The 27005-nt window shown below is 39.1% G+C and overlaps 1 long non-coding RNA gene across 2 annotated transcripts; it reads right to left on the bottom strand.

The window, feature by feature from the left end:
• Nucleotides 1-4908: 4908 nt before the first annotated feature.
• On the bottom strand, nucleotides 4909-25932 carry LOC128687337 (uncharacterized). Of its 2 annotated transcripts, none has more exons than XR_011392124.1 (5): nucleotides 24088-25932; nucleotides 23791-23952; nucleotides 16515-16655; nucleotides 10281-10492; nucleotides 4909-5803 (listed from the first exon to the last, which is right to left on the bottom strand). It is a non-coding gene; the product is annotated as an uncharacterized lncRNA (long non-coding RNA). The 2 variants fall into 2 exon arrangements; XR_011392123.1 differs by having other exon boundaries at nucleotides 23776-23952; nucleotides 24088-25929.
• Nucleotides 25933-27005: the final 1073 nt, after the last annotated feature.

The raw sequence follows: 27005 nt of genomic DNA on the forward strand, positions 1-27005 counted from the left end.
ACAACATGGTATTGTATACCATTCATGTACATGGTATTGTATACCATTCATGTACAACATGGTATTGTATACCATTCATGTACATGGTATTGTATACCATTCATTTACAACATGGCTGCCTCTCTTACAGATTTTGCATGTTCTGTGACTAAAATATTGTGGTTTTTATGAGTGATGGGGTCGGTAGAAGGAAATAAATGGCCCAAGATGAGAATACAGCAGGTTCTCGAATAACATCGTTTTCTTATAACGTTGATGTGATAATAAAATTGAATGAATATAATTATAAATTATTGTAACCCTAGAATTCATAAAGTATGTGATAATCATACGATAATTGTTTCGCTTAGTCTCCAGGAACCTATCGATGATGTTAATTGAGGATTTACTGTATGGGTCACGGACTGGGTCGCGGGGATGTTGACCCCCGAAGCCTCCTCCAGCTATAAGGAAAATGATAGTGCTTGGAGTTAGTTGCTATACTGCATTCGGGGTGCCACCTAGTGCAGGGAGACAGCACTGTATGACCCGGGTGGGTTTAGCGCTTAGTTTTGATAATGACACAAAGTTAATGAAAATGGCACTAGGTTGCCATCTATTGGAAGAATAAACAGTTAATTTTTTGCACAATACATGGCCCTAAATATTACTAATGAAAATGGCACTTGGCTGCCATCTATTGTGTAAATCTAGTTCAGTTGTTGCATAATAGATGGCACTGTAAGTTAATGAAAATGGTAAGATAAATGGTAGACTAAACTAATTTTTTTTAGTTCACTTTTTGCTCAATAGATGGTGAAAAAAAAAATTGAAAAATGGGAAGATAAAGTAGGGTAGACTAAACTAAATTTTTTTAGTTCACTTTTTGCTCAATAGATGGCAAAAAAAAAAATTGGAAGATAAACTAGGGGAGACTAAATAAAATACTTTTAGTTTATTTTTTGCACAATAGATAGCACTAAAAATTACTAATGGAAATGGCACTTGGCTTCCATCTATTGTGAGAATTATGAACTAAACTTTTAGTTCATTTTTTGCACAATAGATGGTGCTGAAAATTACTAATGAAAATGGCACTTGGATGCCATCTAGTGTGAGAATTATGAACTAAAAATATTTTATTCAGTCTCCCCTAATTAATCTTCCCATTTTCAATTTTTCTTTTTGCCATCTATTGAGCAAAAAGTGAACTAAAAAAATATTTAGTTAAGTCTACCCTTTATGTTCCCATTTTCATTAACATAAGCACCATCTATTATGCAAAAACTGAACTAGATTTAGTAAATAATTACAACAATAGATGGCAATTAAGTAAATAATTATGATAGATTGCATCCAAGTGCCATTTTTAATTTTTAGTGCCATGTATTGTGCAAAAAATTTAGTTTATTCTACCTACAGTATTATTATAATCAAGGGGAAGCACTAAACCCGTAGGATTATACAGCGCCTGGGGCGGATGTGAAAGGCAATCAGGCTTAATTTATTTAGTAATTTGAGCATACATACAGAGGTACAAAAAAATACAGGTAAGAGCAGCATACCAAAGCCACTTGTATGCATAGCATTATGGGCTGGCTTAAAATTAACTTAAGATTAACTAAGCAATGATGTAATCAGTGATAAAACATTATTGTAAACAGATAACAATAAAGCACAAATGAGTATTACAAAGACAGGTCATATGGTTGCATGCATTGCTGTACATTCAGTCGAATGGAGTATTCTGTTAGGTAGTGTATTTAAAAAATAAAGTTAGATTGGGTCTTAGGTTTAACATTTATGTGATATAATTGTGAGAAATATTAAGATATACAATTTATAAGGTTCAGTTATTCATTATTTGGTTTTGGGTGAGAAAGTGTTCTTTGAAAAGAGACTTGAATTTATAAACAGGTAGTGTTTCTTTTATATTTACAGGTAATGAATTCCAGATTTTAGGGCCTTTTATGTGCATTGAGTTTTTGCATAGCGTGAGATGGACATGAGGAACATCAAAGAGTGATCTGTGCCTTGTGTTATGGTCATGTGTTCTGTTGAGGTTGGCAAGATGTTTGAGGGGAGGGTTAATATCAGAGTTAAGTGTTCTATGTATGTAATAGGTACAGTAATAAGTATGGATGTTTTGTATGGTGAGTAGGTTTAGTGTTTTGAATATTGGTGGAGTGTGCTGCCTGTAGTGGGAATTTGTTATCATTCTGACTGCAGCCTTTTGTTGGGTAATTAGTGGTCTGAGATGGTTAATTGTTGTTGAGCCCCATGCAGAAATTCCATAGGTGAGATAGGGGTAAATAAGAGAGTGATATAGGGCCAGGAGGGCTGACTGTGGAACATAGTACCGTATCTTCGATAGTATGCCTACGGTCTTGGAAATTTTCTTAGAAATTTGTTGTGTATGTGTATGAAATTTGAGTCTATTATCAAGGTGGATTCCTAAGAATTTTCCCTCTGTTAGCTTTGTGATAGGTGATCCGTTTATCATTATGTTAAGAGGGACATCTGTAGCTCTGTTACCAAACTGAATGAAGTAGGTTTTGTGCAATAAAATGGTATAACAAGTAGGTTTTGTCAATGTTTAGTGTAAGTTTGTTAGTCCTCATCCAGGTAGATATTTTCTGTAATTCGGTATTTACAGTATTGGCTAGCGTGACTGGGCTCGGGTGAGAGAAGACGTATGTAGTGTCATCTGCAAATAGTGTGGGTTTGAGTAATTGCGAAGCATTTGGTAGGTCATTTATGTATAGGAGAAAGAGAAGAGGGCCAAGGACACTTCCCTGTGGGACACCAAATGTAATTGAGAACTGGAGCACAGATCCAATTCCCTAAATCAAGAGCCCCTCACCAACATCAAGGAATCTTCCCTCAGGGGTCTCCCTACAGTAGATGGCAGCCTGGTGCCATTTTCAATAACTTTTACTTAGATACCTATTGCAGCAAGTGATACTAACTCGTTCTGTTACCGAGGGCGAATTATTATTATAATAAAAAAGAAGCGCTAAGCCACAAGGGCTATACAGCGCTGCTACTGACGGTGAAGCACAAAACCGACAGAGGTCATAGTGTGCCTGGGAAATGGGAGGCAATTATCATAACTAAGAGCTAAACCCACAAGGGTCAATGAGAAGCAGGCCGATTCAATCCAAGAGAGGATTATTACAATCAAGGGGGAGCACTAAACCTGTAGAATTATACAGCACACATAGGGGGGAGGATTGAAGGTATTCAGGCTCAATTCAGGGAACTGGAGCACAGATCCAATTCCCTAAATCAAGAGCCCCTCACAGTATCAAGGAACCTTCCTTGAGAGGATCCAGGAGAGGAAAAAGTCCAGTTCCTTGCATCAAGTGCCCGACACTAGCATCAACTTCAGTAGATGCAGGAAAGTGGTTGAGAAAGAGACACGAGCATTATTATAATCAAGGGGCAAGTGCTAAACCCGTAGGATTATACAACTCCTGAGGGGAATGTGAAAGGTATTCAGGTTTAATTCAGGAATGTGGAGAACACATCCAATTCCCTAGATCAAGAGCCCCTCACCAGCATCAAAAAACTTTCCTTGAGGAGAGAGACACGAGCAAACTTGAATATCTAGAAAATATGTGTGCTCTGGGACTATGATCCTCTCTAATAAACACAGGTTTGAGAACAACACATACTGGCAAGAATGTAAGGTGATGACTTGACCAGTGAGGTAGGAGACAGCATCAGGTAACCTTTGAAGTTAACTGACAATTACATCATGTAGTGGATAGGTCTTGGTTGAGTATCAGATGTGTCAGTGTTTTCCATGTACATATTATAATCAGCTTTTTTGTCCAGTTGCAGCGACTGCATTTAATCAAGGTTCCAGGCATTTTCAGAATCTAAGGTTGTGTTTGATATAAGGACACAAGTGCAACTAATGCAACATTTTTATTGTAGCAACATTTCACTCTGCAGGAACTTTGTTAAGACATTACAAACAAGGACACAGAGAGTATATATAGGTATAGTGTGAGGTGCAAAGCATAATACAATCATTGTAAGTAATAGAAGTAGTATTTGTGGTAGTAATAGTACTACAACTACTACCACCACCTACAATGATTATATTATGCTTTGCACCTTACACTCTACCTATATATACTCTCTGTGTCCATGTATTGTTTGTAATGGTTTGACAAAGCTCCTGGAGAGCAAAATGTTGCTAAAATAAAATGTCACATTAGTTGCACTTGTGTCCATTTATCTAATATACTGTCGGTAATTCTACCATCAATATAACATCTAAAGTTGTGTCCTGTGATGACTTTCAATGTCAAAAATTCCTGGAAGCCTAATTAATCATTCACTAAAGCTGAATAAAAAAAAGTTGGAAATTATATGGTGGCTGTGGGGATTATCTCCCCCTGGGCTCAGTCACAGACCAGGCTTCCTAGGTAGGAAAGGAAATATTATAGGATTAAGAACTATGTATTACAAAACACAAAGGAAAGTAATATAGGAAAGCCCTGTGTTTTCTGCTCCCTCTTTACTGTTCTCGCTTTTTCAGCATTTTCAATTTAGTTATTCTTTGGTGCTTTTTCCGCTTCTTTGCACAACAGATGTGTCAGGGAAGAGTACCGGTGTCATGTTTTAAGTATTATATGTATTTTATATTTATTTTACTTTTGTATGTGATTTTTTTATGCCTAGCTGTACTGAGCACTTATTATAGTGTAAGCATGTTGTTGGGCATTTTAGACACTTTTGATATTAAAAAAAAAAAAAAAATTCCATTCGCCAACAACTATCACTTATCAGCAAGGTTCAGGAGCATAACAGCTATGAAAACAGGGACCTCCAGTAATAATAACATTGTCAAACTAAGCACTAACCTGGACCATGAAAGTAAAGACGTGTGTGTGTTGTGCATAGTGAATAAAAGTCGAGGTTTGCAACATTTATGCTGAAAAGATGTACACCAAGAGATGTCGAGCTTAAATTCAGTGGCAGCTCGTGTGGGGTTCCTGCTGAACTGCAGCACCCCTATTTTCACTAGATATTATCCATAACATTTAATATAATGAATCTTTTTTTCTTTAAATCTTTCTTTATACTTGTACATTATATAATCAAAGAATTAAAGAAAATAGAGGGTGAAACTACTGTCAGTTACAGTATACAATATTGTATACCAGGTGAGCAGAATTTACCGCTTTTGCCATATGTGGCTCATTTTCTGCCAACTTTATGCCTCTATATCTCAGCAAGTACTGACCGCAAAAAAAATTTTTTAGGCTTAAAACACTCGGCAAAATAATATTATTATTATTATTATAATAAAAAAGAAGCACTAAACCACAAGGGCTATGCAGCAAAATAATCCTAACCTTTTGTTAAGAAAAAATAATTTTTTTTTTATTTTTTTGAATATTTTTTGACAGAATGACAGTTTCAGAAATGGTCTTGCGGCAGTTAAAAGACACCTTTGCTATTACATAAGATTACTGTTTTGCACCCCTTTACATTCCATTAAAATATTCATCTCTCTGGATTTCTAATATAACTTTAAACCCTTTAACCGGTTACTGTGTACTCTACACTCATTCTTTTCCTGTTCGTATGTGTGGGTTTTATACCTTACACCTGAGAACTTTCCCCACACCATGTTCAGGTCACAGCAACTTGCCATACAGACTTTCACATGAATTGGCTCCAATGCCAGCACCTTCTCCCCAGCTTCCAGAGCACTACGGTCCATATTACGGTCCCACATCATCCTGGTCTGGTTGATGGGCACGTTCACTGGTACCATCCACTTCATACGAGCCAGTGTCTGAAACTGAGAAAAAGCTCCTAGAGGGGAGCATCATCATCCCTCCAAGCCAACAGCTCAGAGATTCCAGAGTGCTTCCCCACTCAGCAAATATCAAAAGAGGGATCCTCTCATTGTGGCATTGTCTTAAGGGCTTGATGGAATTTCTCTATTTTCCCCTGAGATTGAGGGTGATAGACAGCTGAAAAGTTAAGCTCTACTTTTAATGCCTTTAAACATTTCTAAACATTATTATTATTATAATCAAGGGGGAAGCACTAAACCCGTAGGATACATTTCTAAACAACTCTGAGGTAAAATTAGGCCCTGGGTCTGTTTGCATCTCTTGAGGAAAACCAACATGAGAAAAAGAACTTCATCAAAGCTCTTAAGACTACATGAGCTGTTATCTTATGTAGAGGGACTGCTTCCAGGTACAGGTCCTCCATCACAAATCCGGCAATCAGTTATTCGGTTCCTTCAGTTATTCGGCACTAATTTTGGCTAGCATAATTTCAAATTTCCAGGATCGCCACACCAACCTGCTTGTAATGTTTGGTGGCACTACTTGCTGCATAAGTCATTCTAATTTCTTTTTCTCCATTTATTGTTTTAACCTGCTTGCTTTTAGCCTTAGCCATGGTTCCAATGAATAAAAGAAATGCTTCTCATTATGTAAAGCACCTACACAGTACATTATCCATTAAAGATAAGGTGGCTTTGAAGCCACTGTCAGTTGTCATGAACTCAGTCTCATGAAGCAGGAGAATATGCTTTATTATACTAATATCAACACTACAGCTTATTTGCCTATCACAATTGATCTAATATGACATAAGAAACAATATAAATAACATTAACCCTTTGAGGGTTTCGGACGTACTAGTACGGCTTACGACCCAGGGTTTTTGACGTACTAGTACGCCTAAATTCTATCACCCTCAAATCTAGTGGGAGAAAGCTGGTAGGCCTTCATATGAAAGAATGGGTCTATGTGGTCAGTGTGCACAGTCTAAAAAAAATCCTGCAGCACACAGTGCATAATGAGAAAAAAAAAGCTTTGACCATTTTTTTGGAATAAAACAGCGACTTTGCACTGTATTTTCATATGGTATTTATTGTTGTATTCTAGTTTTCTTGGTCTCATTTTATAGAATGGAAGACATATTACAGAAATTGAGATGATTTTGACTGATTTTACAATGAAAGGTACCTTGAAATTGAGGTCAAAGTAGCAGAAATGTTCGATTTTTACCAAATTTCAAAAGTAAACAAATCGTGCCAAGCGTGCAATACACGTCAACTGGTGAGTCTAATATTCTTTCACAAGTGCACCAATAATATTTATACCATTTTTTACACTAATGCAGTAGTCTGCATAACAGTAAATCTTATATTTTTTGTGAGAATAAAAATTCAAAGTGGAAAGCAAAAGAATATAAGAGGGGCCTTAAGACGTGACTAACGACCAGAGGAAATGTCATTTTAGTGCCAGGAATGTCTTTCTTGTTTATTCTGGACCCTATTCGGAAATTGGCATCTTTTGAAATTTGTGTGAAATTGGCAAAATTGCTAAATTCTGACCACTGTACTGGATAGTTGAATTTCATAAATGGGTGGTTTCTTGCACCCATTCGATAGAAAAAATGGAGTTCTAGCGAAATATTCATGTTTTTTGTCGACTAGTACAGTGGAATTGGCCGAAAATGGGGCTCAAAGTGGGCAAAATCACCGATGCGTAAACATCGCCGAGACCGCTAACTTTGCGAGAGCATAATTCCCTAAGTTTTCCATCAAATTTCAAACTTTTGGTGTCCTTATGATCGGAAAAAGATTCTCTATCTTTTCATTAGAGAAAATAATTTTTTTTTTTAAATTTGGCCGACCCTGACAACGAGTTTCGGAGAGGGCCTGTTGACCCTCAAAGGGTTAAACATGTTAAATACTCCAGAATAAATAATATTTGGCATAATACCGAACAGTTCAACGGAGGTATGAAGAGGATATGGTATACAAATACCATTCTCCTATCCCTGTCTTGGTGGCTTATATTAGAGAAAACGGAGTGTAGCACAGGACTAATTGTGATATACACTCGTACTCCACCATAAACATGAAACAAAAAAGTTATTTTCTCTCTATAGATTATCACATATAACAGCATATGTGTATAGAACCTAGGATAACCCAAAGTCAACGTGGCTTATTTTTAGTACCTGGCTTGGGTTAGCCATATATGATTTTTGGTAAATGTTCGATTCCCAGCCAGGGTAGAAACATTAGGTGTGTTTCTTTACACCTGTTGTCTATGTTTATCCATCAGTAAATGGGTACCTGGGTGTTAGCCGACTAGTATGGGTGTTATCCTGGGACACTGACCTAATTTTCTTGAAATACTCTGCATAACAAGTGGCTTTCTATATAGTATTATGTCACTGATGTCAGCTAGGCCTGTATACCTTGTACATGTACGTGTAGTAAATAAAGATATTATTATTATTATTATATTATTTTCTCAGTTGTTTGTTGGGTTATCTTATTCAAACTTGGGCAATGTATGATGGAAAGATACTTCTTCACGTACACCAAAAATGAAAGAAATCAAACCATAAATAGCGGAGTTCACTTCTCAGCCATTAGCGGCCACTTAGTGGTATATTTTTGTATGGTTATGATTATATTCTCATTTTTTCGGTCTCATTTGATAGAATGAAAGATATATTACAGAAATAGATATGATTTTGATTGCTTTCATGATGAAAAGTACCTTGAAATTGCGCTCACAGTAGCGAAAATGTTCTATTCTTTAGCGAAGCTCAAGAGTAAACAAATGACATCACTGTCTAATACCTGTCCGCCTGCCAGTCCAAATTCCAGTACGGACTCAAGAATGGGTTGACATTATTTATACAATTATTACAATAATGCAGCAGTCTGCATAACAGTAAATCTTCTATTTTTTTGTGAATAAAACTTTCAAATGAAAAGCAAGAGTAATATAAGAGGATCCTGTAGTCATGACTAATGAACAGAGAAAATATTATTTTAGTGCCAGGAATGTCTGCATTGTTTATTCTGGACCCTATTTTGAAATTGGCATCTGTTGAAATTTGTGTAAAATCGGCCACATTGCCAATTTCTGACCACTTTATTGGGTAGTTGAAGTGAATGGGCAGTTTCTTGTACTCAGTTGACAGACTAGAAGTAAATAAGTTTATTCAGGTATACACAAATACAGTTACATAGATTATCATACATAGCAGTGTATGTATAGAGAACCTAGGATAACCCAGAAAAGTCAAAGTGACTTATTTCCAGTACCTGGCTTGGGCTTGCCATATATGATTTATGGTAAATATCTCATTGAAACTTGGGCAATGTATGATGGAAAGATGCTTCTTAACGTACAACAAAAATAAAAAAGATGGACGATAAATAAGGGAGTTAACTTCTCAGCCATTAGCCGCCTCTTTGCAGTATATTTTCGTATGGTTTTTATGGTTGTATTCTCATTTTTTTGGACTCATTTGATAGAATGGAAGATATATTACAGAAGCAGACATGATTTTGATTGCTTTCATGACGAAAAGTACCTTGAAATTAAGCTCAAAGTAGCAGAAAAGTTCGATTTTTGCCGATGTTTAATGAACTGTGCAAGTCAAGTTGGTTAATTTTATTAAGTGTATTCTAACCTAACCACTCTGTAATTCGGCAAACTCAGTAATCCGGCACACTACAGGCCCCAATGATGCCAGATTTGTGATGGAGGACCTGTACTATTTTTATGTGATACAGTATATGGCATAATGCCCACAGCTTCACTGGAAGCAAGTATATGCAACCAAATTCGTAAACAGTTATAAAATATTGGTGTATATCTGTCTGTTATTTTAACTGGTCAATAGGTTAGCCAGTTACTTTTACAGTATTAGAGATATAAGACTATGTTAAAAATACTTGGATATATTTCAGCCCTGCCATTACTGTTCATTCTGGAAGACTATACACTAAGTGAACATAGCAGTCAATTTGTAAAGAGATTTTCAAAAACATCACAAACTAAGGGGTAGAACCATAACCTGCATAGATGTAAGACATGAAATAATAGATATTTTTAACTACTGCATATACAGTCTCTCTTCACTTAGTGACGTACGTACTCATTTACCGATGACTTGGATTGATGACGGATTCTCTGAATAGTATGCATACCTAAATAATGTATATTAGAGCTGATTTCCTCTATTTTGCTTATTACAATATACAGTTAACATTTAAAAATATGCCAGAAATGTTATAAATGGTGCAGAGGTGACATTAAAATAATATCAAAGATGGTTGACACAAACCCACTACCATTATAGTATGTTCCTCACTTAGCGATGAATTCGTTTACCGACGTGATCTTAGGAACAGAACTCCGTCGTTAAGTGAGGAGAGGCCATATTTGAGAAAAGTGACTAAAACCAGATTATTTAAACAAGGTACAGTAATGAAAGCATACTTGAAGATTCTAGATCCTTGGCAGCTTTATCAGCTCGCTCTAGAGCAGCAGAATCAAAACGATAAGCTTCCATTGCACTGCTTTTTCTCTTGCCATCTCCCGAGTCACCTGATCCATCAAGACCTCCTCCACCAACAGTACTAGCTGGTGGCACAAATTGTGAAAAGTCTTCTGGTCGCTGATTCATACCAAATAGCCATGACATGTTTAATCTGTCAAAATTCAAAGCTGTAATAATTTTCAAAACATTTAAGTATCAAAAATGTTCTATGAAACTATATTTAGCACTGGCTTTTCCCACCAAGGAAAGGTGACCCAAAAATGAAAGGAAACACATTCACCATCATTCATTCTATTGCTGTCTTATCAGAAGTGTGCTGACATCACAGTTCAGATGGTAACATCCTAACACCACTTTTAGAGTGCAGGCACTGTACTTACTATCTCCAGAACTCGAGTCTGGTTAACTAGTGTTGTTGAATCCCTTCATAGCATGTCAGGTCATAAAAACCACTTGCCTTCACTCACTCTGACTTATATGACAATTCTACTGAGCTAGACTGTTATCATTATATATTTTTGTCTGTTAATGTACAGATTGAGCTTTCATCGTGGCAACATTCTGCTCTATGTACATGAGCTTTATTATATCATTAACTTGAAAATGATATGGAGAGTGAAATGTTTTCAAAGTAAAATCTTCATCTGCACCTACATCTTTTTTCATTATTGTTGGGGAGCATAGTTTTCTATCTGGAAAAGAATATACAGCAAGACCCCTGTATCAGCGGGTCCGGCATCTGCGGTTTACCATGGCCTGAAAATAACCCTTAATTTTGCTTAACCCTTTCAGGGTCCAAGGCCCAAATCTGGAGTCATGCACCAGTGTCCAAGAATTTTCAAAAAAAAAAAATTGCTATTTTTTCTTATGAAATCGTAGAGAATCTTTTTGTGAAGGTAATAAAACAAAAAGTACGAAATTTGGTGGAAAATTGACGAAATTATGCTCTCGCGAATTTTGATGTGTCAGCGATATTTACGAATCGGTGATTTTGCCGACTTTGACTCCCATTTTAAGCCAATTACATTATTCCAATCAACCAAATTCTTAGCTATTTCACTAGTATTACTTCTATTCTATCGATTGAGCACAAGAAATCGCCAAGTCAACTGTTTCAACAACAAAATAAAGTGATCGGAAATTGTTAATTTGGCCAATTTAACACAAAGTTCAAAATATTCCAATTTCAAAATAGGGTCCAGAATGAACAATGTAGGCATTCCTGGCCCTAAACTAACATTTCCTCTGTTCATTAGTTATGTTTTGAGGCTTTACAAATAAATTCCATTTTGATTTTTTATTCACATAATGAATTTTTATTCACACCAAAAAATAGAAGATTTACTGTTATGCAATACTGTAATAATTGTATAAATATCATCACCATATTTGTGAATGTATATTAGACCCACCAACTGATGTGTATTAGACGTGTGAGGTCGTTTGTTTACTCTTGAATATCGGCAAAAATTTAACATTTCCGCTACTTTGAGCTCAGTTTCAAGCCATTTCCAGTGCTAAAACCAATCAAAATCATCTCTATTTCTGTAATATGTATTCCATTCTATCAAATGAGACCAAGAAATCGCAAATACATGTACAACTATAAAAAACATACAAAAAAACACTGCAAAGTTGCTGTTTTAATCGAAAAATCATGATTTCATTTTTTTTCTCTCATTATACACAGTGTGCTGCAGGATCTGTTTTATGTGGTGCACACATACCACATAGATGTATTCTCTCATATCTAGGCCCAAATGTACCACTCACAGTTTATCAGAGTGAGCTGAGCTCATGGCGTAGATCTACGGTTTGGACCCTGAACGTAAAGCCATAGATCTACGGGACGGACCCTGAAAGGGTTAATAATGGCCTCAAAGTGCAAAAGTAGAGATGGTGGAAGTTCTTCAAAGCCTAAGAGAAGCCATGAATTGCTTCCCATCAGTGAAAAAGTGATAATTTTCCACTTACTGTGTGCAATTTATCAATTAAACTTTATAATAGGTATGCATGTTAATGAAAAATGACCTATATAGGGTCTGCTACTAATATTACTATTATTAATATTATTATTGATTTGTACTACCTAACTATTTTAAACCTAATTATGTATGTGCCTAAGTGGATATGTATCTAATTACATATCTAATATGTTCAAATGTACTGCTCAATTATAACCTATATCAATATAGAGTAAGAATTAGTATTAGTTTGCCTGAAGTGCCTAGGCACAATAGTGGCCCTCTTTGTAATTAAAATTTTATAACATGTAAACCACACTTTGTAAGCTTTACAAGGAAATAAATATTGGAATTTGAATCCGTGTTTTCAGCATCCATGGCACATGCTCAGAACATATCTCTAGTGGATACGGGGGTCCTACTGTACTGTGGATAGCATCCTGTGGCCTGGCAGGCAACGCTCTCGCTTCACACACTGAGTGTTCGTGGTTCAATCCCCAGCAAGGGTGGAAACACTGGGCATGTTTCCCTACACCTGCTGTCCCCATTCACCTAGCAAGCAAGTGGACACCTGGATGTTAATGGACTGGTGTGGGTCGCATCCTGGGGGACAAGACTGAAGGACCCCAATGGAAAAAAGACAGACAGACCTCTTGGGTTATCCTGGGTGGCTAATCCTTCCCAGTGTTAAATATCCCAACAAATTTTATCTTACATCCTGCCTTACCCAGGGTTTGATCCTTGATTTTTATATGTGAGCCAAGCACACTGCCACACTTATATATCCATTCACTTATATATCCATACCTCACCTATGCTATTTGTGCTTGGGGTTCAACTACAGCAACACACCTAAAGCCAATAATAACCAACAAAAAGCCGCAGTAAGAATAATCACTAAATCCCATCCCTGGCAACACACCCCCCCACTGGAGTTTACTTGGACAGAGTTCCGGGGGTCAACGCCCCCGTGGCGCGGTATGTGACCAGGCCTCCTGGTGGATCAGAGCCTGATCAACCAGGCTGTTACTGTTGGCTGCATGCAAACCAACATATGAACCACAGCCCGGCTGGTCAGGAACCAACTTTAGGTGCTTGTCCAGTGCCAGCTTGAAGACTGCCAGGGGTCTGTTGGTAATCCCCCTTATGTATGATGGGAGGCAGTTGAACAGTCTCGGGCCCCTGACACTTATTGTATGGTTTCTTAACGTGCTAGTGACACCCCTGCTTTTCATTGGGGGGATGTTGCATCGTCTGCCAAGTCTTTTGCTTTCGTAGTGAGTAATTTTCGTGTGCAAGTTCGGTACTAGTCCCTCTAGGATTTTTCAGGTGTATATAATCATGTATCTCTCCCGCCTGCATTCCAGAGAATACAGGTTCAGGAACCTCAAGCGCTCCCAGTAATTGAGGTGTTTTATCTCCGTTATGCGCGCCGTGAAGGTTCTCTGTACATTTTCTAGGTCGGCAATTTCACCTGCCTTGAAAGGTGCTGTTAGTGTGCAGCAATATTCCAGCCTAGATAGAATAAGTGACCTGAAGAGTGTCATCATGGGCTTGGCATCCCTAGTTTTGAAGGTTCGCATTATCCATCCTGTCATTTTTCTAGCAGATGCGATTGATACAATGTTATGGTCCTTGAAGGTGAGATCCTCCGACATGATCACTCCCAGGTCTTTGATGTTGGTGTTTCGCTCTATTTTGTGGCCAGAATTTGTTTTGTACTCTGATGAAGATTTAATTTCCTCATGTTTGCCATATCTGAGTAATTGAAATTTCTCATCGTTAAACTTCATATTGTTTTCTGCAGCCCAATGAAAGATTTGGTTGATGTCCACCTGAAGCCTTGCAATGGAAGACACTGTCATGCAGATTCGGGTGTCATCTGCAAAGGAAGACACGGTGCTGTGGCTGACATCCTTGTCTATGTCAGATATGAGGATGAGGAACAAGATGGGAGCAAGTACTATGCCTTGTGGAACAGAGCTTTTCACCGTAGCTGCCTCGGACTTTACTCTGTTGACTACTACTCTCTGTGTTCTGTTAGTGAGGAAATTATAGATCCATCGACCAACTTTTCCTGTTATTCCTTTAGCACGCATTTTGTGAGCTATTACGCCATGGTCACACTTGTCGAAGGCTATTGCAGTCTGTATATATTACATCTGCATTCTTTTTGTCTTCTAGTGCATCTAGGACCTTGTCGTAGTGATCCAATAGTTGAGACAGACAGGAGCGACCTGTTCTAAACCCATGTTGCCCTGGGTTGTGTAATTGATGGGTTTCTAGATGGGTGGTGATCTTGCTTCTTAGGACCCTTTCAAAGATTTTTATGATATGGGATGTTAGTGCTATCGGTCTGTAGTTCTTTGCTGTTGCTTTACTGCCCCCTTTGTGGAGTGGGGCTATGTCTGTTGTTTTTAGTAACTGTGGGACGACCCCCGTGTCCATGCTCCCTCTCCATAGGATGGTAAAAGCTCGTGATAGGGGCTTCTTGCAGTTCTTGATGAACACGGAGTTCCATGAGTCTGGCCCTGGGGCCAGAACATCCGCACTTACTACTGTGCAATCTATATCTACTAAATGCTTTCTTGATAGTTGTGACAGGATCCACAGGCATAACACCAGACACAAACATCTCTATGACATTCCCGTATTCGACTAAACCTTTACAAAAATTCAATGTATTTCAAAGGACCTAAAATCTGGAACACCCTACCTGAAAACTCGAGAACTGCAGACACATTCATCACTTTCAAAACTACAGCTAGAAAACATCTTATCTCCCTGATCCACCCCAACAACTAACTACATGATAACTGCCTGGTGGTTCACAATTACATTCACTCACTGCCCAATAACTAAAATAATTAAAAAAATAAAACAAATTATAAATTATGAAAATAACTAATAACAAAAAACTAAAAAAATAACTAAAAATAACTAAAAAATAACAAAAAACAAGTAAAATTAACTAAAAAAATAAATAAAAATAAGTAATAACTAACAATAACTAAAAAGAAGTAATAAGGTAATAAGTAAAAATAATTAAATATAACTAAAAATAATAAATAACTAAAATTAACTAAAAACTAAAGAATAACTAACAAAAATTAACAAAAATAACTAAAAATATATGAAAATAACTGAAAATAACTAAAATTAACTAAACTAAAAAATAACTAAAAATAATAAAAATAACTGAAAAATAAAAATAACTGAAAAATAACTAAAAATAACTGAAAAATAACTAAAAATAACTGAGGAGGGAGAGAGGGACACACACACATGTAGAGGGGGAAGGGAAACACACACAGGCAGAGGGGGGAGTTGATGGGGACACACACAGGCAGAGAGGGAGGAGGGAAGTACACACACACATAGGCAGAGGGGGGAGTTGAGGGGCACACACACAGGTAGAGAGGGGGATGGAGGGACACACACACACACACACACATGGGGCACATACACAGGTAGAGAGGGGGATGGAGGGACACACACACACACACACACACACAGGCAGAGAGGGGAGAGGGAAGCACACACACACAGGCAGATAGAGGGAGAGGTGGGGCACATACACAGGCAGAGGGGGGGAGGGACACATATAGGCAGAGAGGGAGGAGGGACACATACTGGCAGAAGTGGTAGGGAGGGACACATACAGGCAGAGGGGGAGGGAGGGTGGGAGACACACAGGCCGAGAGGGGGTGAGGGAGGGACACACACAGTCAGAGGTGGAGGAAGGGAGGGACACATACATAGGCAGAGAGGGGGGGAGAGAGGCACACACAGGCAGAGAGAGGAAGGACACCCACAGGCAGATGAGGGGGAGGGACACACACAGGCAGAGGGGGGGTTGAGGGACACACCCACAGGCAGAGAGGGGGGTGGGACACTCACAGGCAGAGGGAGGGAGGGACACACACAGGCAGAGTGTTTATTTTTTAATAACAATCACTTTGGCAAATTTACATGGCACTTTCCCACTACCTTCCAGATCCAACAAAGTGGTATTCAAATGGCCAACATATGACTTGAAGTCATTTGCATTTACTTTAAATGTCCTAAACCTATCCAACACATATTGAACAAAGGACACATTTTCATCCCACGTATGAACAACTACAATTATAACAGTCAGGTAACCTTTCATAAATATTTTTAAGACATCAATCTGCCTCACTTTGACAATTAAACAATAATACATACCAGGTAGTTTTCCACAGGCTTCCTATTCTAGTTTCCACTTGCTTCCTCAGGTTTGCACTCACTCCCTGTGATTTCAACTCACTGCTTCTGGCTACCTCTTCTTGGCTATGGCTTCCCTTACTTCACGATCACATTCATCAACTGTAAGACAGAAACAAATGCCTTTCAAAAATCTAAGAAACGAATTATTTCTATAAGAGGTATTTAACATACTTAAAAGCCTCTTCAAATCCACAATCTTTGTAGCAACTTTTTATCAAGAGCAAACGGATAATTTTCAATAACAAAAACTTTGGCAAAATTTCTTGCCACTACCTACGTCATGACCCAACAAAGTTATACTAAAATGGCCAACAGATGACTTCTAGTCATTTACATTTACTTGAAATGTCTTAAATCTCTCCAAGAGATATTCAAAATGGGACGCAGGTTCATCCCACATATTACAAACTAACTTCAGTTATAACAACCAGGTAAGCTTTAAAATCGTACGAGAGCCTCATTGATAAATATTATAAAGACAGAAATCTACAATACTACATACCTGGTAACTTTAACCCTTTGACTGTCGAGGTCGTATATATACGTCTTACGAGGTACCGTGTTTGACGTATATATACTCATAAATTCTAGCGGCTTCAAATCAAGCAGGAGAAAGGTGGTAGGCTCACATGTGAGAGAATGGGTCTGTGTGGTCAGTGTGCACCACATAAAAAAAATCCTGGAGCATGCAGTGCATAATGAGAAAAAAAAAAATCCAACTGTTTTTTTAATTAAAACGCCGACTTTGTGGTCTATTTTTGTATAGTATTTATGGTTGTATTATTGTTTTCTTGGTCTCATTTGATAGAATGGAAAACATATTATAGAAATAGAGGTGATTTTGATTGATTTAACTCTAAAAAGAACCTGGAAATGGAACTCAAAGTAGGGGAAATGTTTGAGTTTTGCCGAAGTTCAAAAGTAAACAAATGATGTCATTATCCAATAAATGTCCAACTAGCCATTCTAATATGCAGTCATGAATGGGTTGATGTTATTTATACAATTATTACAGTATTGCAGTAGTCTGCATAACAGTAAATCTTCTATTTTTTGCTTGAATAAAAATTCAAAATAGAAAGCAAGAGTAATATCAGAGGTGCTTGGAGACATGACTGATGAACAAAGAAAATGTTATTTTAGAGCCAGGAATGTCTGCATTGTTCATTTTTGGTTGTATTTTGAAATTGTCATATTTTTTAATTTTCGTGAAATTGGCCAAATTGCAAATTTCTGACCATGTTATTGGGTGGTTGAAATTGGTAAATGGGCAGTTTCTTGTACTCAAGCGATAGAAAAAATGGAGTTCTAAAGAAATAGCTATGAGTTTGGTCGATTGGAAGAATGGAATTAGCCGAAAATAGGGGTCAAAGTGGGCGAAATCGCCGACTTGTAAATATCGCCGAGGTCGCTAACTTCGCGAGAGCCTAATTCCGTGAGTTTTCCATCAAATTTCATGATTTTGGTGTCATTACAATCGGGAAAAGATTCTCTATCATTTCACAAGAAAAAAATATTTTTTTTTTTTAAATTTTGCGATACCAGGAGACACTTCATGATTGGGGGTTGCGACAGTCAAGGGGTTAAAGAGACCTACTTTACAAACCAAAAGGCACGGAAACAGAAACGTCTGCTGTGGCCCTGGAGAAAGACGGCATGATCATGGACTTTTCATAGGATTTACAAGGCCCTGGCCAGAATTCCTTGTAAAATAAACTGTCTAGCCTTAGATAAAATCCTCCATGGTAAGGTCAGCATAAGAGAAGTTTGTGTTATTGCAATGGGCTCGGAGCTGCAGCTACAATTTAATGCAATGATGCCAAAACACAGTACCTGGAGTTTACCTGGAGAGAGTTCCGGGGGTCAACGCCCCCGCGGCCCGGTCTGTGACCAGGCCTCCTTAGGTCAGTGTCCCAGGATGCGACCCACACCAGTCGACTAACACCCAGGTACCCATTTTACTGATGGGGAACATAGACAACAGGTGGAAAGAAACACGTCTAATGTTTCTACTCTAGCTGGGAATCGAACCCAGGCTCTGGTGGGCTCTGGTGGCCTGGTGGTTAACGCTCTCGCTTCACACGGTGAGGGCCTGGGTTCGATTCCCAGCCAGAGTAGAAACATTGGACGTGTTTCTTTCCACCTGTTGTCTATGTTCCCCATCAGTAAAATGGGTACCTGGGTGTTAGTCGACTGGTGTGGGTCGCATCCTGGGACACTGACCTAAGGAGGCCTGGTCACAGACCGGGCCGCGGGGGCGTTGACCCCCGGAACTCTCTCCAGGTAAACTCCAGGTAAACTCCAGGCCCTCACCGTGTGAAGCGAGAGCGTTAACCACCAGGCCACCATTACCTCCAGGCACCTACATACACTTTAACCCTTTGACTGTCACAGGCCCCTTTCTGAAACTGTCATTCTATGTCGCAAAATTTTTTGAAAACAAAAAAAAAAAAAAAAAAAAAAAAAAAAAAAAAAAAAAAAAAAAAAAAAAAAAAAAAAAAAAAAAAAAAAAAAAAAAAAAAAAAAGTTGTTTCTTATGAAATGATAGAGAATCTTTTCCCGATGGTAATGACACCAAAAGTTCGAAATTTGGTCGAAAACTCATGGAATTACGCTGCCGCGAACTTAGCGATCATGGCGACATATACGTATCGACGATTTCACCGAATTTTAGCCATTTTTAGCCAATTCTGTTGTTCCAGTTGACCAAACTCATAGCTGTTTCTTTAGAACTCCATTTTATCTATCAATTGAGTACAAGAAACCGCCCATTTACCAATCTGAACTACCCAATAAAGTGGTCAGAAATTGGCAATTTGGCCAATTTCACGCAAATCAAAAAAGATGCCAATTTCAAAATGGGGTCCAGAATAAACAAGGTAGACATTCTTGGCACTAAAATAACATATCCTCTGTTCATTAGTCACATCTCTAGGCCCCTCTTATATTACTATTCCTTTTTATTTTGATTTTTTATTCATACAAAAAAATACAAAATTTACTGGTATGCAGACTACTGCATTATTTTAAAAATGGTATAAATAATATCAGTGCACTAGTGAAAGAATATTAGACTCCCCAGTTGACGTGTATTGGATGTGTGGTGTGATTTGCTTACTCCTGAACATTGGTAAAAATCAAACATTTCCGCTACTTTGAGCTCAGTTTCAAGGCCGTTTTCATTGTGAAAATAATGAAAATCATCTCTATTTCTGTAATATGTTTTCCATTTTATCACCTAAGACCATGAAAACAAGAATACCACGATAAATACTATACGAAAATACACCTCAAAGTCGGTGTTTTAATCCAAAAAAACGGTCAGTTTTTTTCTCATTACGCACTGTGCTGCAGGATTTTTTTTATGTGGTGCACAGTGACCACACAGACCCATTCTCTCACATGTGGGCCTACCAGGTTTCTCCTGCTTGATTTGAAGCCGCTAGAATTTATGAGTGCAGTGGACCCCCGCATACCGTTGGCCTTACATAACGTTAAATCCGCATACCGATACATTTTATTGCTAAGATTTTGCCTCGCATACCGCTAAAAAACCCGCTCAACGCTGTTCATGCGAGACACGTCTATGTGAGGCCTGAGCCAACCTCACATGTTCTGCCGGTGGCATTGTTTACAAGCCAGCCTCCGCTGTAACATCCAAGCATACAATCGTAACATTTCGTATTATTACAGTGTTTTTGGTGATTTTATCTGCAAAATAAGTGACCATGGGCCCCAAGAAAGCTTCTAGTGCCAACCCTGTGGTAAAAAGGGTGAGAAATATTATCGAAATACTGTGGTACCATGGTCAACTGCTGATGCTGCTGCTGTAGCACCATCAGCTGCTGCTGCTGCTGCTGTACCACTGTCAGCTGCTGCTGCTGCTGTTGTAGTACCGTCTGCTGCTGCTGTAGCATTGTCTGCTGCTGCTGTAGCACTGTCAGCTGCTGCTGCTGTAGCACTGTCAGCTGCTGCTGCTGCTGTAGCACTGTCAGCTGCTGCTGCTGTACCACCGTCAGCTGCTGCTGCTGCTGTAGTACCGTCTGCTGCTGCTGTAGCATCGTCTGCTGCTGCTGTAGCACTGTCAGCTGCTGCTGCTGTAGCACTGTCAGCTGCTGCTGTAGCACTGTCAGCTGCTGCTGCTGCTGCTGTAGCACCGTTGTTGGTGTGGCTTATTGAGAATACCAAGAAACAATTAACCCCAGAGGGTTAGCCACCCAGGATAACCCAGAAAAGTGTGTCATCGAAGACTGTCTAACTTGGTTTAGAAAGACACGTAAGCAAACACTATGACATATTTATTAGAAAACGTTTCGGTCCTGGGACCTTGATCACTTCTTAGGGTCCCAGGACCGAAACGTTTTCTAATAAATATGTCATAGTGTTTGCTTACGTGTCTTTCTAAACCAACTTGTCGGTATTTATTACCAAGGTTTATACCACTGTCTAACTTATTTCCATTGGGGTCCTTAATCTTGTCTCCCAGGATGCAACCCACACCAGTCGACTAACACCCAGGTGAACAGGGAAAAACACCTGGAACTAGTGCTCATATTGGTGAATTTAAAGCCAGCAAAGGTTGGTTTGAGAGATTTAAGAATCGCTGTTGCTGGATCAGTCAGCTGTTGCTAGATCAGTCAGCTGTTGCTGGATCAGTCAGCTGTTGCTGGATCAGTCAGCTGTTGCTGGATCAGTCAGCTGTTGCTGGACCAGTCAGCTGTTGCTGGATCAGTCAGCTGTTGCTGGATCAGTCAGCTGTTGCTGGATCAGTCAGCTGTTGCTGGACCAGTCAACTGTTGCTGGACCAGTCAGCTGTTGCTGGATCAGTCAGCTGCTGCTGCACCACGGTCAGCTGCTGCTGCACCATCAGCTGTTTCTGAACATGACTCGTCCCAAACCTGTCCGTCCAGCCTGAGCGCCTGCCTTGCCGTCATTGTTTACAAGCCAGGGTGGCCGGTTGCATGCATACATTCGATACATTTTGTATTATTCCATTATTTATAGTGCTTGTAACTGCTAAATAAGCCACCATGGGCCCAAAGAAAGCTTCTAGTGCCAACCCTGTGGTAAAAAGGGTGATAAATACTATCGTACCACAGTCAGCTGCTGCTGCACCACGGTCAGCTGATAAATTGGACCAGTCAGCTGCTGCTGCACCACAGCTGCAGCTGCACCATGGTCAGCTGTTGCTGCACCCAGCTGCTGCTGCACCATGGTCAGCTGCACCACACCTGTTGTTGTTGCTGCACCACCATCAGCTGTATTACTCGAAGATGTGGAGAGTGTGTTGTTGGTGTGGCTTAACGTGAAACAATTACCGAGAAACAATTAACCCCGGAGGGTTAGCCACCCAGGATAACCCAAGAAAGTCAGTGCATCATCGAGGACTCTAACTTATTTCCATTGGGGTCCTTAACCCTTTGACTGTTTTCGACGTATAAATACGTCTTACGAGCCAATGTTTCTGACGTATATATACTCAATAATTCTAGTGGCTTCAAATCAAGTGGGAGAAAGCTGGTAGGCCCACATGTGAGAGAATGGGTCTGTGTGGTCAGTGTGCACCACATAAAAAAAATCCTGCAGCACACATTGCGTAATGAGAAAAAAAAAACTCTGATCGTTTTTTTGGAATAAAACGCCGACTTTGAGGTGTATTTTCGTATAGTATTTATCGTTGTATTCGCGTTTTCATGGTCTTAGGTGATAAAATGGAGAACATATTACAGAAATAGAGATGATTTACATTACTTTTACGATGAAAACGACCTTGAAACTGAGCTCAAAGTAGCGGAAATGTTCGATTTTTACCAATGTTCAAGAGTAAATAAATCACACCACACGTCCAATACACGTCAACTGGGGAGTCTAATATTCTTTCACTAGTGCACTGATATTATTTATACCATTTTTACAATAATGCAGTCGTCTGCATAACAGTAAATTTTGTATTTTTTTGTATGAATAAAAAATCAAAATAGAAAGCAATAATAATATAAGAGGGGCCTAGAGATGTGACTAATGAACAGAGCATATGTTATTTTAGTGCCACGAATGTCTACCTTGTTTATTCTGGACCCTATTTTGAAATTGGCATCTTTTTTATTTTGCGTGAAATTGGCCAAATTGCCAATTTCTGACCACCATATTGGGTAGTCCAAATTAGTAAATGGGAGGTTTCTTGTACTCAGCTGATAGATAAAATGGAGTTCTAAAGAAATAGCTATGAGTTTGGTCAACTGGAACAATGGAATTGGCTGAAAATAGGGCTCAAAGTCGGCGAAATCGCCGATACGCATATGTCGCCGAGACCGCTAACTTCGCGGGAGCATAATTCCACGAGTTTTCGACCAAATTTCGAACTTTTGGTGTCATTACCATCGGGAAAAGATTCTCTATCATTTCATAAGAAAATTTTTTTTTTTTTTTTTTTCAAAAATTGAGCGACATAGAATGACAGTTTCAGAGAGGGGCCTGAAACAGTCAAAGGGTTAATCTTGTCTCCCAGGATGCAACCCACACCAGTCGACTAACACCCAGATGAACAGGGAAAAATGCCTGGAACTAGTGCTCATATTGGTGAATTTAAAGCCAGCAAAGGTTGGTTTGAGAGATTTAAGAATCGTAGTGACATACACAGTGTGATAAGGCCTGTTCTGGAAGAAAATGCCAAACAGGACCTACAGTACTCAGGAGGAAAAGGCACTCCCAGGACACAGTGTTTCATCAGTCATTGCTGCATCTTCAATAAAGGTGTCATTTATTCTTCATTTAGTAGAGTAGTACATGCACAATATATACTGTGCATGTACTACTCTACTATTGTGCATGTATCCTTCTCTTTGTGTGTAGGAAAATGTATATTTCATGTGGTAAAATTTTTTTTTTTCATACTTTTGGGTGTCTTGCACGGATTAATTTGATTTCCATTATTTCTTATGGGGAAAATTCATTCGCATAACGATAATTTCGCATAACAACGAGCTCTCATGAACGGATTAATATCGTTATGCGGGGGTCCACTGTATATAAACGTCAGAAACAGTGGCGCGTAAGACGTATTTATACGGCGTAAACAGTCAAAGGGTTAATACTCAGTGTAATCGTTGGTTTTAACAAAATAGTTAAGCAGTAAGGTCCATTATTCCAGAAGTTAGATACTTCAATGGGACACATTGTATGGCTTAAGGGAGATTAGAATATACAAAAACATGCATACCATACAGTTCTTTACTTTAGTTGACTATTGTTGGGGCAAGCAGCTTTCATGCAATCAGGTGAAGACTGCTTCAGCCATTTTGTTTTCTTTTGATCATTGTTGGTTTTCAGGAAGGCTTTGTTTTCCAGTTCACATGTCAATCAATGATCTATGATGATCTCTACCCCTACAATGTTCCTGGGAAGAAAAAAAAATGTTAAGAGACCGCACACACAAGAAGCGGTTGGCCACAAGTCTAAACTCCCTTCATACCAGTTATGACCAAAATGGTCTTTGGAAAACACAAGAACCTCTGGTCCAACTGGTACTAACCCTAGGAAATCCAGGTACAGAACCTCTGAAGAAGCCTTTTAGGTTCTATATAGTGTGGGTGTCATAAGAGTCCTTGTTGAACTCTTCAATGACCGAAGGACAGACGCTCCATTTTGCCCCTTAACATAAACGTCTGCTGCTAACACAGAAAAGAAAGGGATGAGCATGGACTTTTCACTAGATTTACGAGGCTCTGTCCAAAATTCCTTGTAAAATAAACTGTCTAGCTTTGGATAAAATTTCTCCAAAGTAAGGTCAACAGAGGAGAACATGCTTCTGCTCCTGCAATGGGCTCAGAACTGCATCTATAATTTAAAGCATTGATGCCAAAAAACAGCGTCTTTCATGAGAATCATTATCCCCCAGACAGCTACATACACTTAAATAACCAGTGTAATCCTTGATTTTAACCAAATCGTTAAGCATCTGTTGCAGCCTGGTCCCTAAGCATCTTTCTGCAATATGGCTGCAGGTGTTTCTGTTTATTGCAACATGTACAGTAATAAGGTTAAAAAGCCCCCAGCCCACAATGGGTGGGGCCCTTGACCCTGGGGAACTGGGCTCGTCCTACTTGTTCCCTGTAGTCTTGGTCGTGTGATGGCTGACTTAAAACTTTTCTGGGCATGTACTGGAGAATTAGGCTTATTAAAACTATGGTGGTTATTAGGCTGGAAAATGTGGCTTAAACTTCAGAAATTTCTTAACCCTACTTAGTAGGTTAGGAGTGGTAAGTACTACCAAGTTTTTGGTTAGCTAAAAATCTATCACCCAGCTGTAAAGCATAATTAAAATCATCAAGATCCTTCTCCTCATGATATACCTTAAGGTTAGGAGGAACATTTCTCAAAAGATCCTCTAGCCAAATTAGGGAAAGTACACCCTCATAATTGTCTACCACACCTTTTGAGCGACACCACCTGTTTAGAAGGGACATCTTCTCCTGACTGTATTCCACTAAAGACTGACCTGCCTGAAACTTTAGTCCTCTGAACTTCTGCTGGTAACTTTCTTGCAACATCTGATAAACAAGTTAAAGCACCTCTTTCAGTTTATTATAATCACCAAAGTCCCATTCCTCTAGAGAACTAACTGCTTGTAACCATTTACTAATGAAGTGAGTTCATACTAATGTTGCCCATTCCTAGTCTGTCCTATCTTAGGATTTGGCCATCCTTTGGAACAACAGTAAAAACTTATCTTGGTCTTTCTCTAGGAATCTGGGCACAAATTTTATGGCTTTGTCCAAATGAAATGCCTCACCCATATTTATTGTGGCTTGTTGAGAAGCAAACTGCCTCTCCTTGTCTCTTTCTTGAGCCCTAAACATTTCTAACTGTTTCTGTTCCTGGAACTTTGTACGTTCAATCCCTAACTGCTCTTTTCTTCCCCGCTTATGACTAATTTCAATCTTATAAATTCTGCTTCATTATTCATGTTACTAGCATTGGGATGTGATTCATTACTAGCAGTGGGATGTGATTCATTACTAGCAGTGGGATGTGATTCATTACTAGCAGTGGGATGTGATTCATTACTAGCAGTGGGATGTGATTCATTACTAGCAGTGGGATGTGATTCATTACTAGCAGTGGGATGTGATTCATTACTAGCAGTGGGATGCAATTCCTTACCGGCAGTGGAATTTGATTCAGGGTCTTCTACAAGATCCCTGTCAGTACTACTCTCTCCAAAGATAACAGACATTTTGGATATCACTAGCACTTGCTATCTACAGCAGAAATTACAAATATAAAATAATAAACCACACAGCATAGCACATACACTAAATAAATATTTTATTCACAAGGAATAACAAAAAAAGGCACAATACCGTGACTGGAACGATACACAAATAACCTGCACATAGAAGAGAGGAGCTTACGAAGACGTTTTGGTCCAAAACATCATCGTAAGCTCCTCTCTTCTATGTGCGGGTTATTTGTGTATTCACAAGGAATTATTATCACATAAATCCCTAAAAATAAACAGGATTGGACACAAGAACTTTGCAGAAAAATGGGACTATTTACATGTGCAAAGGTAAATTATTCCCAGAAAATTACTGTTATTAATAACACCGGGTTGTGGTTCATACATCAGCTTGTGTGTAGCCAGCAGGAACAGCCTGGATGATCAGACCCTGATCCACCATGACGCCTGGTCTCTGACTGAGCCACAGGGGCATCGACCCCGAAAACCCTCTCCAGGTAAACTCCAAGTAAACCCTAAAAAGTCAGCAATATTGCACACAACACAGGCAGAAAACTTGGTTTATTGCACCAGGAAAGGTAAATTATTCCCAGAAAATTACTGTTATTAATAACACCCAAAAAAATAAGAAACATTGCATCCATTGCAGCTATCCATACTATTACCTGGAGAACCTGGAGACCTGGAGAAAGAGTTCCGGGGGTCAACACCCCCATGGCCCAGTCTGTGACCAGGCCTCATTGTGGATCAGGGCCTGATCAACCAGGCTGTTACTGCTGGCTGCATGCAATCCAACATACGAATCACAGCCCGGCTGGTCAGGTATCGACTTTAGGTGCTTGTCCATTGCCTGCTTGAAGACAGCTAGGGATCTATTGATAATCCCCCTTATGTATGCTGGGAGGCAGTTGAACAGTCTTGGGCCTCTGACACTTATTATGTTGTATATTAACATGCTAGTGACACCCCTGCTTTTCATTGGGGGAATGTTGCATCGTGTGCCGAGTCTTTTGCCTTCATAGGGAGTTATTTTCGTGTGCAAGTTTGGTACTAGTCCCTCTAGGATTTTCCAGGTGTATATAATCATGTATCTCTCCCACCTGCATTCCAGGGAGTACAGGTGTTTTATCTGAGTTATGCATGCCATGAAGGTTCTCTGTACATTTTCTAGGTCAGCAATTTCACCTGCCTTAAGAGGTGCTGTTAGT

The sequence above is a fragment of the Cherax quadricarinatus genome, chromosome 18, assembly GCF_038502225.1.
Source record: "Cherax quadricarinatus isolate ZL_2023a chromosome 18, ASM3850222v1, whole genome shotgun sequence".
NCBI classification, from domain to species: domain Eukaryota; kingdom Metazoa; phylum Arthropoda; class Malacostraca; order Decapoda; family Parastacidae; genus Cherax; species Cherax quadricarinatus.